We start from the raw sequence: 13,775 nt of genomic DNA, 5'->3' as shown, positions 1-13,775 counted from the left end.
ATGCACTTGTAGGAAGGCCAACAGCCTAGAGTACACCACTCATTGCAAAAGGAGTCTCACTGACTACATAAAAATCCAGACTACAATCTGGAAGGAAGAATGAACTGCAATGATAGCATCTCCTATGCCTGAGTACAGTTCTAGTTAAGCTCAATACCAGAGAACTTAATCCTCTTGCATAAACCCAACTCGATCACCAATGACCGACCAAATCCTCTGCATGAATAATTATTGTATTATTCGCTCCTATACCATCCTTATCATTATCCCCTTACATATTCCATTACATGATCTACAATGAGATCTTACATCATATATATATAAACCCTTGACCATAAACAATAAGGTCGGCCACCAGACAATAAAGCAATTACATAATTACAAAACATGTCGTCTTAAGACCAAACAAATAATATCCAACCCATAAGACATCCCAAAAATACATTGAGAAGACCAAACAACACATTACATTAAGTCAGTCCATAACTTAGATAGTACCGGACCCAATTTAGGTCCACATACACTAAAGCAATGATCCCAATTGGCCAAGTCTCGAATGTGATCACCATCAGCATCTTGAATCTCTACTAGAAGTCACACCAACACCACTTATGCATAATATCGAAGGATCTTCAACAAAGCCCTGCCGGTGAAACCCTCACCGGATCAACAAACCAAGCTTACCAACATATAAGATAACATCTGATCACCAAATCAAAACCAACCGACTGAACACGAATCTGAGTAGCATGAAAAACATATCTAAGCCAATTCCATAAGCCAAAGCATATCGAAGTATACAAGATCATCATGATCTAATCCAACCAGAAACCAAACAACCTACCATAACCAAAAGGATACCGGTAAAGCAACCAAAACAACTAGTGTTGACATCAACGACAAAACATCAATGCAACACATAATCAATTCCTCCTAGAAATGGCCAACATGGTACAAGTCTAACCTTAGAATAAATATTGTTGTTCTTTTGAGGAGAAGGCATAGTCACATCCATAGGAATAGGTTGAGGAAGATTAGTCCTATCCGTTAGGGGAAGGATTTAATCTTCAAGAAGGATGGGAATGCCAATTATTGGGGATCTAGGTTGACTTAAGGATAAGATCATATATTCTTCCATTTTTTATAAGATTGGAAAAGAGCATCGCTCCTTTGTGGAAGAGATTAAAATTGTTTAGGCCAAAATAAATCTGTAGTCACATAAATATGTCCACTTAATTAAATGAATATTTAGTATTTATTTGATTATTTAACCATCAATCAATAATTAATTAAATTAATATATTTAATTAATTCATCTTAACCCTCTTCTCCTATTAATTAAATAAATTGTTCAATTTATTTGATTTAATTCACTTAACCAAATTCAGACCATTAATTAAATAAATAAATCGTATTTATTTAATTAAATCTTCTCTCACATTTAAATAAATTAATATTTATTTAAATTCCCCCAAAATCCCACCTCTCACATTTAAATAAATTATTTATTTAAATCACCTTTATCCTCCAACCACTTGTATTTTCCTACAAATGCAAGTTGCACAACTATTTTAAATAAATTATTTATTTAAATCACCTTTATCCTCCACCCACTTGTATTTTCCTACAAATGCAAGTTGCACAACTATTTTAAATAAATTATTTATTTAAAATCCTATTTATCCTTACCCACTTAAAATCTTTAATGGTTTCCCTTGAAGTCTTCAAACTTAATGGTTTCTTTCTATAGTCTTCTTAAGCCTTTAATGGTTTCCCTTAAAGTCTTCAAACTTAATGGCTTTCTTCTTGAGACTTTAATGGTTTTCCTTAATGTCTTCAAATTTAATGGCTTCTTTCTAGAGTCTTCTCAAACCTTTAATGGTTTCCCTTAAAGTCTTCAAACATTTAATGCTTTATCTTCCTTTTTCTCATTTAAATAAATTAATATTTATTTGAATATTTACCCAAATGCAAATTACACCATTTAATTGAAATAAATGATTTTATTTTAATTGAAAATCCCAAAATTCCTCCCACTTGCACTCTCCTACAAAACCCACTTGCAATCCTAACCCCCTTCTAGATTCTTCTAACCCCTTTCTAATTAGCCTAATCCATCCCCTAAATATTGTCACATTCCTAAGCAACTTGGAGTCACTTCTCAAAGCCCTCAAAGTCTTTGAAAGGCATTTAAGGCTTTAAGTCTTCAAATGGTTAACCTCTAAAGTCTTCCAAACCATTAAAGGTTCTTACATAACCATTTATGGTTAACTCACCTTTTACCTTTGGTTAGAGACTTTCCTCTAACTTAACTATCCTTTTGACTCATGGGTCTCTTCAAAGCATTTATTTCTTTGACTAGGGTAACCATCATGTCCCCTCAAGCATTTAATGCTCCTTATCTCTCCTCTCAAGCCTCCTCATGGTGACACTTGTCAACATGAGATTGGGTTGAAAGTCTCACATGGATTGAATATCTTTCAATCCTAACCCTTGTTAATATTGCTCAATCTTAACCCTTCATTTCCCCATTTCTTCTATAAATAAAACCCTTCTCCTCAAGTAAAGAAGGAAGCATTAGAGTATTGTTGTTATACTGGTATTAGCATAGAGCTTTTTCATAGCATCACTATCTACACTTGCATAGCATTTATTTATCATTTTCAACCATCTTGAATCTCCATATGGCATCCATGGCTAGTGCTAAAAGCTGAGAGCTACACTCATGTGGAACTTGGAGAGGAGAGGAACAAGGGAGGAGCAACTATGGGCATCTTGATTAGCTATTTTATTCTATGTTTATATATTTTCTATTTCATGCTTGATATCTCTCTTGATATGCCTGTTTAGGATAATCTTTTGTTGCTAACACTAACGTTTGTTTCTTGTGCTCTTGTGTGTGTTGCCATCAAACAGATTTTCTAATCCTTTTTGCAGAGCATCAAAATCAATATGAACACTTGGGCTTCTTTTAGATGGTCGAAATAAGCTATGGTTAATGGTTATGATTTCTCCAATGTGGGGAAATTTTAAACACTTATAGATTGGAGAAGCAATACAACTAGTGTTGACATCAATGACAAAACATCAATGCAACACATAATCAATTCCTCCTGGAAATGGCCAACATGGTACAGGTCTAACCTTATAATAAATATTGTTGTTCTTTTGAGGAGAAAGCATAGTTACATCCATAGGAATAGGTTGAGGAAGATTAGTCCTATCTATTAGGGAAATGATTTAATCTTCAAGAAGGATGGGAATGTCAATTATTGGGGATCTAGGTTGACTTAAGGATAAGATCATATATTTCTTCCATTTTTTATAAGATTGGAAAAGAGCATCACTCCTTTGTGGAAGAGATTAAAATTGTTTAGGCCAAAAGAAATTAATAGGAACACCTGGGCTTCTTTTGGATGGTTGAAATAAGCTATGGTTAATGGTTATGATTTCTCCAATGTGGGGAAATTTTAAACACTTATGGATTGGAGAAGCAATAGCCTTCATGAAAGATAGCCAAGGATAGCCCAACTTCACACAAAATTGCTCAAAAGAAGGAACGATAACAAAGTTGACATCCATAGATTTAGTATGAACTTCAACAGGAAGGGTGATAAAACCAATGGTAGGACAAGAGAATCCATCAAATAAATTCTCAACCACATTAGAGTCATCATAAATTGGTTTATGCAATCGTAAAGTGAAAAGATAATCCTTAGTGATGAAATTAACCATGCAGGAGGGATCAACAAGAGCACCATGACAAGGTATGTCCTTAACCTTCGCAACTATGTATAGAGGCCCATCAGGTGCTCTAATAGTCTCACTAGGGTCAAATGTGATAAATAATTCCTTAGGTTTCCTTTGTTTCTCTACCATATTCACTAAATTCTGAATTGTAGTAGTCATATCAAAAGGAGAGAAAGATGTATGTTCAGTCTCAATCACGTTAGAGGTATGAAAAGGTAAGGGATCAGTAAAAATCTTAAGATTTTGATTAGGAGGGGCTACTGATTTGTTTCCTTAATCATTCACACCTTCTACAAATATAGTATTATTATCAATCAAATCTTGAAGCTTACATTTCAATGCAAAACATTTCTCAATTTCATGACTTGGTTGATGACAAAATTGACAAAAATAATTATTATCAAAGTAGGGCGAGGCTGCCTTAGAAGGGTCAACTGGTTTTATGGGAGGAAGTTTAATAACATTTCTTTGTAATAACTGAGACATAATATCATGCAAAGATTCATTCAAAAGAGTAAATTGTCTTTCTCTTTTGTTTTAAAAAAAAAATAGGAGGCACACATGTTGTAGCATTCACATTGTTATTGTTGATGTTGTCATTGAATTTGATGAATCCTTTGCTTGGTTTGAACTTCGCAAATGGTTGTTGAGCACTGTCACCTTTATCACTCGGAGCCATAGGAGTGGATTTCTCCAGTTGAATCACAGTCAGTTGATAATTGTGAAGTGTTTCAAACAACTGCAGAAAGGAAGTAAACTCATAAAGGAGAAGTTTGTCTCTAATAAATTTTTGCAAATTAGAAATGAAAATTCCTTGAATATCATTATCAAGCACTTTATAAGAAATTTGAGAACACAAATGCTTATATCTACCAATGAAATCAGTCACTTTTTCTTTAACACCTTGTTTACAATGCATTAAATCAATCAAAGTGATCTTAGGACCTACGTTGTTTTGAAATTGTTGAATAAAAACATTTGCTAATTGTTGAAAAGAAGTAATCGAATGGGAAGGTAAAGAGAAATACCATTGTAAAGCCTTATCTCTTAGTGTTCTAGCAAACAATTTTGTAAGCAATCTTTGATCATAAGCAAAGTCAGTACCCAAAGTTTGGAATATTTTGACATGCGTTAGAGGATCACCTTTTCCATTATAGAGTTCCAATTGAGGGACCTCAACATGCTTAGGTGGCATGACTTTAAGAATATCAAGAGAAAGTGGTCTCGCAACATCAAATGTGGGTGCACTAAACTTGGATTGACTTATGGAAGCAATTTGTTGTTGTAAGGAAGACACAATTTGAGCAAGATTGTTAATGTTCGCTTTGGTAGAAGAATTGATGTTAGACATGGTTGATTGAGAAGGTGGTATGATGTCATTGAAGGAAGGTATTGATTGAGAATAATGGTTGTAGGTATGATATGTTGAGTTGATGCAGCCATGATATTTAAAGTGAAAGTAGGAATACTAGCCATAGGATTAGTCAAAGGAATAGAACGATTGACTTGTGTTGAAGGTTGTGAATAACCTAGGGTTTTGACACAACTTTTTATAGGCATGATATTGGAATCAACAATATAAGCAATGCCACACAATATATCAATTCCATTATTATCACTTTGAATCATGCATTTAAGGCCTTCAATTAATGGAAGAGCTTCATTATTAGGGTACTCTTGGGACATCCATTGTTGAAAGTTATCAAATTGATTGTCCAATTTTAAAATTTGATCTATGGAAACTCTAGTCAAAGCTTCTTCTTGTTCATCATGAGATTCATTAATTGGATAGATAGGGACAAGATTATGATGGGAAGAATTACCATTATCCTCATTAAAGAAGTCACCCAAATTATGCTCTATCTCCTTGGTAATTAAACCTTGGGAAGCCTTAATTCTAATACTTCATCTAACAAGGATAATATAGGTAGGACTAATAGTGGTAAAACTCATGCACTAGAGGGAAAATTTGAAATTTTGGATTTGAATTTTGAATTATAGGAACAAAGTGTACAAAAATTGAATAATGCAAAATTTGAGAAAATAACGATTAAACAATTTGAACTTTGTTGAAAGAAGAAAATAACACAATTTTCAACAATAATTTTATGATAAATGAAAGGAAATTGGAATTTAAAATTAAGGCCAATGGGATACCACTTAATTTTAAAATTGATAAAATCAGGGTAGATTATAATTAACTCGTTAATTTTAGAAATTTCCTTGAAATTTAAGATGTTGAATTTTGAAGGTATTTTTGATTTTAGAGAGATAAAAAATAGACAAAATCATCCAATCTTCTGGATTTAAACTATTGAATACAGTCATAACAGTCTCCTGAAATTTTGGGAAAAAGACAGGGACCATGTTGAAAGTGCACACGATCTGACCAACTTTTTTGAAATTTTTCAGGGATGAAAATTATGATGATTTTAAAGCTAACCCCCCAAAATTGGTGGATTTTATGATCTCTAGATAGGTGAAGTAAGGTTTTAATGTGAAAATAGGACCCTATTAGGGTTTTTTTTTAAATGAGGAATTGAATTACAAATTTGAAAAAGGTCAAACCTAATGGATAGGGACACCTTGAAAAATGTTTAGAAAACTGAAGTTGATTGAAATTGACACAAAATCCAATTAAATTTGAAAATTAGGGTTTTAGGACATAACCACTTAATTTTTAAAATTTTGAGTTTTGAAAGGGAAATTGAAAATTTGAATATGAAGAAAGAGGATAATTCTAAAAACAGTCACAAATTTGAAAATTAAATGGAGATTCAATTTTTGCACAATTTCAAGATGTTTTTTGAAAATTAGGGTTTTGACAATTAACCTCTTAATTTTGTGAATTTGATTTGTGAATTGAACAAGACAATGAAGAAATTAAATTTGACAAACAAAGCAATTTTCAGATCTAAGACAATAATAAGCAATTTTTTTACAAAACACAAGTTCAATTTAAAAAACTAGGGGTTTGAATGAATTAACCACTAAGTTTGCAGAAAAATAAACTTGTAAATGCAAAAGATGCAATAATTTTCAGAATTAAGCATGCAAGACGTCGGGTTCACCAAAATGTAATGGGGCAAAAAGTGAATGATGGAGAGATCAAGAGGAAAGCTTTTCTTCCCTTTGAGGAGAGATGAAAGTTTCACTGCAGATTTCCCTTCAAACACTTTATCCACATTACTGTTAAAAGAGGCGGGGAATTCACTAGATCCAACCTCGAGGAAAGAGATTGAATACTAAATGAATTGATACTGTTGTGAAGATGACAAGCTAACCCCTCTTTTAGAATGAGTAATGGTTGAATTATGTGTTGTGAGAATAAGTGTAAAAGTAACAAAGAACTGATTATAACTTGAAATAGAAGGGTGATATGAAGTTATGCACTTGGATCTGCCTATAATATGTCGAGACGAAGCTGCCCTATGAATTTGAGGAAAAGTTGTCAAAATCGTGTTAAAAGTGCACACGGTCCTCTGAAAAATCCGCGAAATGAAAAGGGTTTTTCCGCCTCTGTAAATGGAGTCCAAATCTGCAAATATAGCTGCACACCTACAACCTACACATAGGAAAGAGAGGAAAAGGGATTGGGATTGGAGGTTTGCCTTCAGGTCAAACCCCAATTTTGGAATTAATCAAATGATGAAAGAAATTACTTGCAAGTAAATGGAAATGAAAGACTGAAATGTAAATCACCTCAAGGGAGGTTGTAGATAGAATTTCTTATGTGAAATTGAATGTTGAAAGGGATCTCCTCTTTAATGGTTGAATCCTTGACTTGAATGCAACACCTAGCCTTGAAGGGAACTTGAGAATGCTCAATGCCTGAAAGGAATGCTTGAATGCTCTTGAATGCTTGAATGCGTGATCTCAAGTATTCCAACTTATGCAAATGGGAGGGCAAATGCAACTTATATATTCATCAATTAGGGTTAATTGACTGATTTTTTGTCATAGGCTGACATAGGGAAAGTTTTCCTGCTAAAAATGCAAAGATAGGACAGAGGAGGGCCCAAAATAGGGCAGGGATAGGGGTTCCATGCCCTTGTCTTTCCCTTATCTCAGGATAGGAAGCAAGTTCAAGTAGTGCGGGGGCTAAAAACATACAGTTTTCGAGGATTGAGCAAGTCTCAGGTCTCCGACCAAGCTTGGGGATTCAATTCGCCAACATGAAGACCCTAATGTGGTCAGAAATTGCAAGGGTCATAATTTTATGATACTACAATAGTGACACTTGAAGGCTATTTTGTGCACATCTTCATCTCTAACCCTTGTTCGATGACACCTCAATAATAAGTCAATATTGTTGAAGTATACCACACCATGAAGCTCATATATCACCTCGTCGATATTGGGTATGGGGTAGTAATTCTTGATCTTTTTTTTGTTGAGACCTCTATAATCAATACACATCCTCATAGGCCCATCTCTATTTTTTTGACATGCATTGATGTTAAAACCTTCATTTTGCCAAAAACCCCTTTGGAGGGAAAAGGTAAGCAATGCTTAGAGGGAGATAGGGTTGAGGGTGCCCTAGCAAGATTAGGGGAGGGTCCAATATAGAAAGAAGGAGAACTCTGAGCAACATTGAGACCAAAGACACCAAGTCCACTACCATCGGGACCAAAACCAGGTTGATGAGTGAAGCCACCAGTTGTCAAAGAGAAAAATGAGTTCAAGGAGGAAGACAAACAACCACACAGAGAAGCATAAGTCGTAATTGCGTAGTTTAAAATATTAATTATTTAGTTTTTTGAATAATTTTATTTTTTTGATAAATTAATCCCGAAGTGGTGTAAAATATACATTTAGTGGGCGCTTCTAGTTGGAAAAGTTGGAAATGTTTATAGGTTGGTCGAATGTGTGATATAGCTTTGTACTTTTAATCAATCTCTTTCATATTACACATGAATATGTAATTTTTTCATGGGTAACTAAGTATGCTATGTCACAAAATTTCATGATCATTGTTGTGGGTAAATACACAGCTTCATGTTCTTTTATTCTAGTTTGTTCTCTTCTCATTGTGTTGCAACTTTATTGCCCAATGAATAGGCATCATTTTGAGGCCATACACCAATATCATACCATCTAATAAAAAACATAATTCAATAGTGTGGTAATGAATGAGTCCTTCCTATGCACTCATGATTATTAATATAACCAAAAGACTATTCCAAAGCGAACACTCAATAGATATGTTTTATGTGGGCCATGTTTGCAAATTCATTTAAACTATACAAAGGTTTTGAGATAGTTAATCGTTCTTGGTTTAGTGACAAATTTCAATGTCAAGTCAATAGGTTGGCACGAACACATTTGGACACATTTTCTGATGAAATATCATCGAAATTATGACGGTTTTGTGTTGTAGGTTCGACGAAATGGCGACGAGTTTTTCATCGCTGAAATTTCGTCAAAGTGTCCGACGTAGGGTATTTCATCGAACAATTGACGAACATTTCGTTGGAAACCAATTTCACCTCACACTAAACCATGCAACAATTTTCGTTGGAACTCTAACGGAAACCATGGTAGTTTTACATCGCACATACAACATTCCCATCGAAACCATGTTGTACGTGCAGTGAATTTTGACGACATCAATCGTTAGAATTCCGACGGACTACCACTATGCTCCGACGAGAATGTTGTGTCTCCGATGAAAAATTTCGTCGAAAGTTCAACAATCTCATCGGGCATTTTGGGGGCATTCGTCGAAATTCTGATGAAAAGTTAATATTAAAAAAAACAAAAAAATGTTAGTTAGTCTCTCTCTCTTTCCCTCTATCTCTATCTCTCCCTCTCTTTGCCTCTTTCTCTCAGGCATCTCTATCCTATTCTATCCATTATCTCTCCCCACTCTCTCTCTCTCTCGCTCTCTCTCTCTCCCTCTCTCCCTCTCTTTACCTCTTTCTTTCTCTCAGGTGTCTCTATCCCATTATATCCATTCTCTCCCTCCAACTCTTTGTCTCTCTGTCCCCTTATCCCTATTGGCCTCTATCTCTATCTCTCCCTTTCTATACAAGGTTTAGAGTTAGGTTTAGGGATTGATGGTTCACTACAAACTCTCTATATCCATATTATTTGCATTGCATATCAGTACAAACTTAAACTTAACTTTAGAAAATTTTACTTGGCTAATAGATGGTTAAGTTACTCTAATTTGGTTAAGGGTTATAGAAGGTTTTTGAAACTTAAACTTAACTTTGGAAAACATCAGTGCTATGAGGTTTTCATTATCAAATAGAGATAAGGGTTTTTGAGTATCAATAGGTGATAGAAGATAGGGTGAAAAAAATTCCAAGAATATGGTCAAAAAACCCTTGAGTTCAATCACTCACCAAGAAGTGATAGTAATGAGAGGTTTTAGATTAGAGAGACATTGTCGAAGGAAGACTCGGAGAAACTGATTACTGTTATGTAATTTTGGGTAATATTTTAATTGCAAAATTATTAGTTCAATGATTGCAATTTTTGTGTAGAAGATGCTCTAAAATCTTGAAATGTAAAATTTTATAACTGTTTATGGGAAGCCTTAGATATGAGGGGATATGTTTTTGGCTTATTTAAGTCCTTAGCTTGACTAAGCTCAAAATATCCATATGTATTTGATGGTAAAAAACACTAATGATTGCATTGACAAGATGCTACTATTCTAAAGAAAAAAAGCAATCCATCTGCAAAGCTTCATGAAAATTCAAGAGAGGAAAGAAAACTTGAAAAATATATAGATTTATACCTTCCCACATAGGTTGTATTGATCCATCTTAAAGAAAATATGAACATAAATGGATTCAGCTCACGACAACAAAATGAAATAGCAATGGTGAGTTATTTCCATGTAAACCATAGTCAAAGTCAGCCATCAATGAGTCTTTGAAGGGTAAGCATACCTGAACTGTTCCTCACCTAATTTGTAACTAACATTTATCAACAATTACATATGTGTTTTTGATTATGGGAAAAATAGGTTTTGAAGGGATCTCGAAACCCTTTACAAAAGATCCTTAAAAGATAATAGCATTGAGCAACATGAAAAGACAAACTGCCAAAAAACCAGCACAGTTATGGGCAAAAATCAACAAAAAATATAGGAGTTGAGAAATACAACCCCACAGTAGCATGAAGATTTTCTACAAGCTGAATAACCTGTTACAAGGAGAAGCAATGAAGCAAAATCTGAAGAACATACAAAACATAGAAAACTATTCTCAAAAGATGAGAGCTCCAATTTACCAAAAAAGTATTGTGAAAAAATAATACAATGAAAAGCAAAATTAACCTTTAATAGGTCAATAAACCCTAAAAAGGGAAAACCCTAGGCTTGCACATAATAATTAATTATATGCACCTAATGTTAGCTTAAGTGTAAAAAGATAATTGGGAACTTAAAGAATTAAACAAATATTGTTTAATTAATCAAGTAAAGACCCAATTACTCTAACAGCCCCCCTTAAGCTAGACTTAGGGAGAAGCTAAAACCTAGAACAACTACTGAAAGCATGAAAGATGGGTCTCGGCAACAAGGCCTGATCAGGTACCCAAATACAATGAAATCTCTATGAAACAGAGACAAAGGAGAAAACCCAGTGGGAAAAAACTCCTCTCCAAAAAGAGATAAAAGAACATACTGAAAGAAGAAGGAAGGAAGGAAGGCATCATAAAGACCCCCCAAGGACAACTTCCTTCACCCTAAGCATAAAGCACAACTGAAGATAGTGCAGCAATGCAAAAGGTTTCGTGAAGATGTTTGCAACCTGCTCGGAAGTGGGAATGTACTCCAGAATGAGAACACCATCCTAAATCAACTGACAAATGAAATGCATGTGAAGCTCAATGTGCTTCGTTTGTTGATGCTCTACTGGGTTGCAGGAAATATGAATAGCACTCTGATTGTCACACCAAAGAACAGTGGGACTATCAGGAGGAAAACCAAACTCAGTCATCAACTATCAAAGCCATAAGATCTCCTGACTAGCGAGCACAACAGCTCGATACTCGGCCTCTATAGATGATAATGCATGAGAAGTCTGCTTCTTGCAAGACCATGTGATAGGACCAGAGCTAAGACATAAAACAAATCTAGAAGTAGACTTTCGATTAGTGACATCACCGGCCCAATCTGAGTCAGTGTAGACAACAATGTGAGGGTCCCCTGATGTATAGTGAATGCCATGAGAACTAGTGCCCTGAATGTACCTCCAAATACGTTTGGCAACTTGCCAATGACTCTCATGAGGATCATGGGAGAATCGAGAGACAAGACCAACCGTAAAGGAAATATCAGGACGGGTGTGAGTCAGGTACAACAAACTACCAACCAACTGCCTGTAAAGTGTAGAATCGACTGAAGGAGTGGGACAAGTTGTGGTCAAAACAACCCATGACTGAAATGGAGTGGGAGCAGGCTTGCAATCAAGCATGCCGAAGTGCTGAAGCATGTCAAGAGCATACTTCTGCTGGTAGAGAGAGATCCCATCAGAAGACTGAATCACTCGAAGACCAAGGAAATATTGCAAAAGATAGAGATCTGTCATCTCAAACTGATCCATCAAGGCACGCTGAATATACTGAATCATAGAGGATGAGCTACCCGTGATGAGAAGATCATCAACATATAGCACAAGAATCAGTATGTCACCCTCAAGAAGCTAAATGTACACTGTGTGATCAGAATGACTGCATGAGAACCTAATGGAGAGAAAGAAAGAGTCCATCTTCTCATACCAAGCCCAAGGGGCTTGTTTGAGACCATACAATGAACGCTGAAGTCTGCAAACCAAAGAACTATCCTGCAAAAATCCCTGAGGTTGTTCCATGTAGATTTCCTCCTATATATCCCCGTGCAAGAAGGCACTCTTCACATCCATCTGAAAAATAGGCCAACATCGAGATGATGCAAGAGATAGTACAAAGCGAATGGAATTCATCTTGGCAACAGGGGAAAATGTCTTAGAGTAATCAATACCCTCAACCTGTGAAAACCCCTTCGCAACAAGACATTCTTTGTACTTATCAATGGAACCATCAGCAGCATATTTAGTATGATACAACCAGCGACACCTAACCATCTTTCTGCCCTTAGGAAGAGGACAAAGATCCCAAGTATGATTCCTCATCAAAGAAGAATACTCCTCCTCCATAGCACAATCCCACTCAGGGTGACCTGTCGCCTCTGAAAACTTTTGAGGATCATCTGAAATAGCATGACTCAAAAGACTAGAACCCACTGTATGAGAATGAGTGCGACGAGTATCTGAAGGATCACCAGCCATAGGACTGGCCGCCTCAACAGTAAGGCAAGCCCACTTGGGCATCTGAGGTGGAGCAGGGGGAGGTGGGGATGGTGGAGGTGGGGATGGTGGATCATCAACACTATCATCATAATCATCCTCAAAAAGATCCTGAAGGGGTGCAGAGGCCGTAGTAGGCAGAGGAGGAGACACTGGAGTTGGGGCATCCACTGTGGGAAGATGCTCATCAAACTGAACATCCTGTCGAAACAAGACCTCTCCGAAATCAGGATCAAACAACCTGTATGCCTTAACATCCTCATAGTAACCAACAAAAATGAGTGGTCAGCTTTTCCGCTCCATGGCTTTCCTCTGAGCATCAGTAATAAAGGTCGATGCCTCACTGCCAAACACTCAAAAAAAGGAAACATTAGGCTTGTCATGAGACCAAGCCTCCTTAGGAGTCATATGTCAAATAGCCTTGTGAGGCATCTGATTCTGAATATAGTTGGCACAATTGACGGCCTCAACCCAAAAAGCCAAATCCATGGACCTGGACTGAATCATACAATTCGCCATCTCCCGTAAAGTTCTGTTCTTACGTTCAACGACACCATTCTACTGAGGGGTGTAGGGAATAGTGAACTGATGCTGCAAACCATGCCCAGTACAAAAATCTCTGAAAGCCTGATTCACATACTCCCCCCCATTATCTATACGTATTCGTCGAATAGAACAACCATACTACTTCTCTACATATGTCTTGAAGATTCAAAATGAATC

Source organism: Cryptomeria japonica, chromosome 4, assembly GCF_030272615.1.
Source record: "Cryptomeria japonica chromosome 4, Sugi_1.0, whole genome shotgun sequence".
NCBI classification, from domain to species: domain Eukaryota; kingdom Viridiplantae; phylum Streptophyta; class Pinopsida; order Cupressales; family Cupressaceae; genus Cryptomeria; species Cryptomeria japonica.
The sequence above is the reverse complement of the archived record's forward strand: the minus strand, read 5'-3'. Positions refer to the sequence as shown.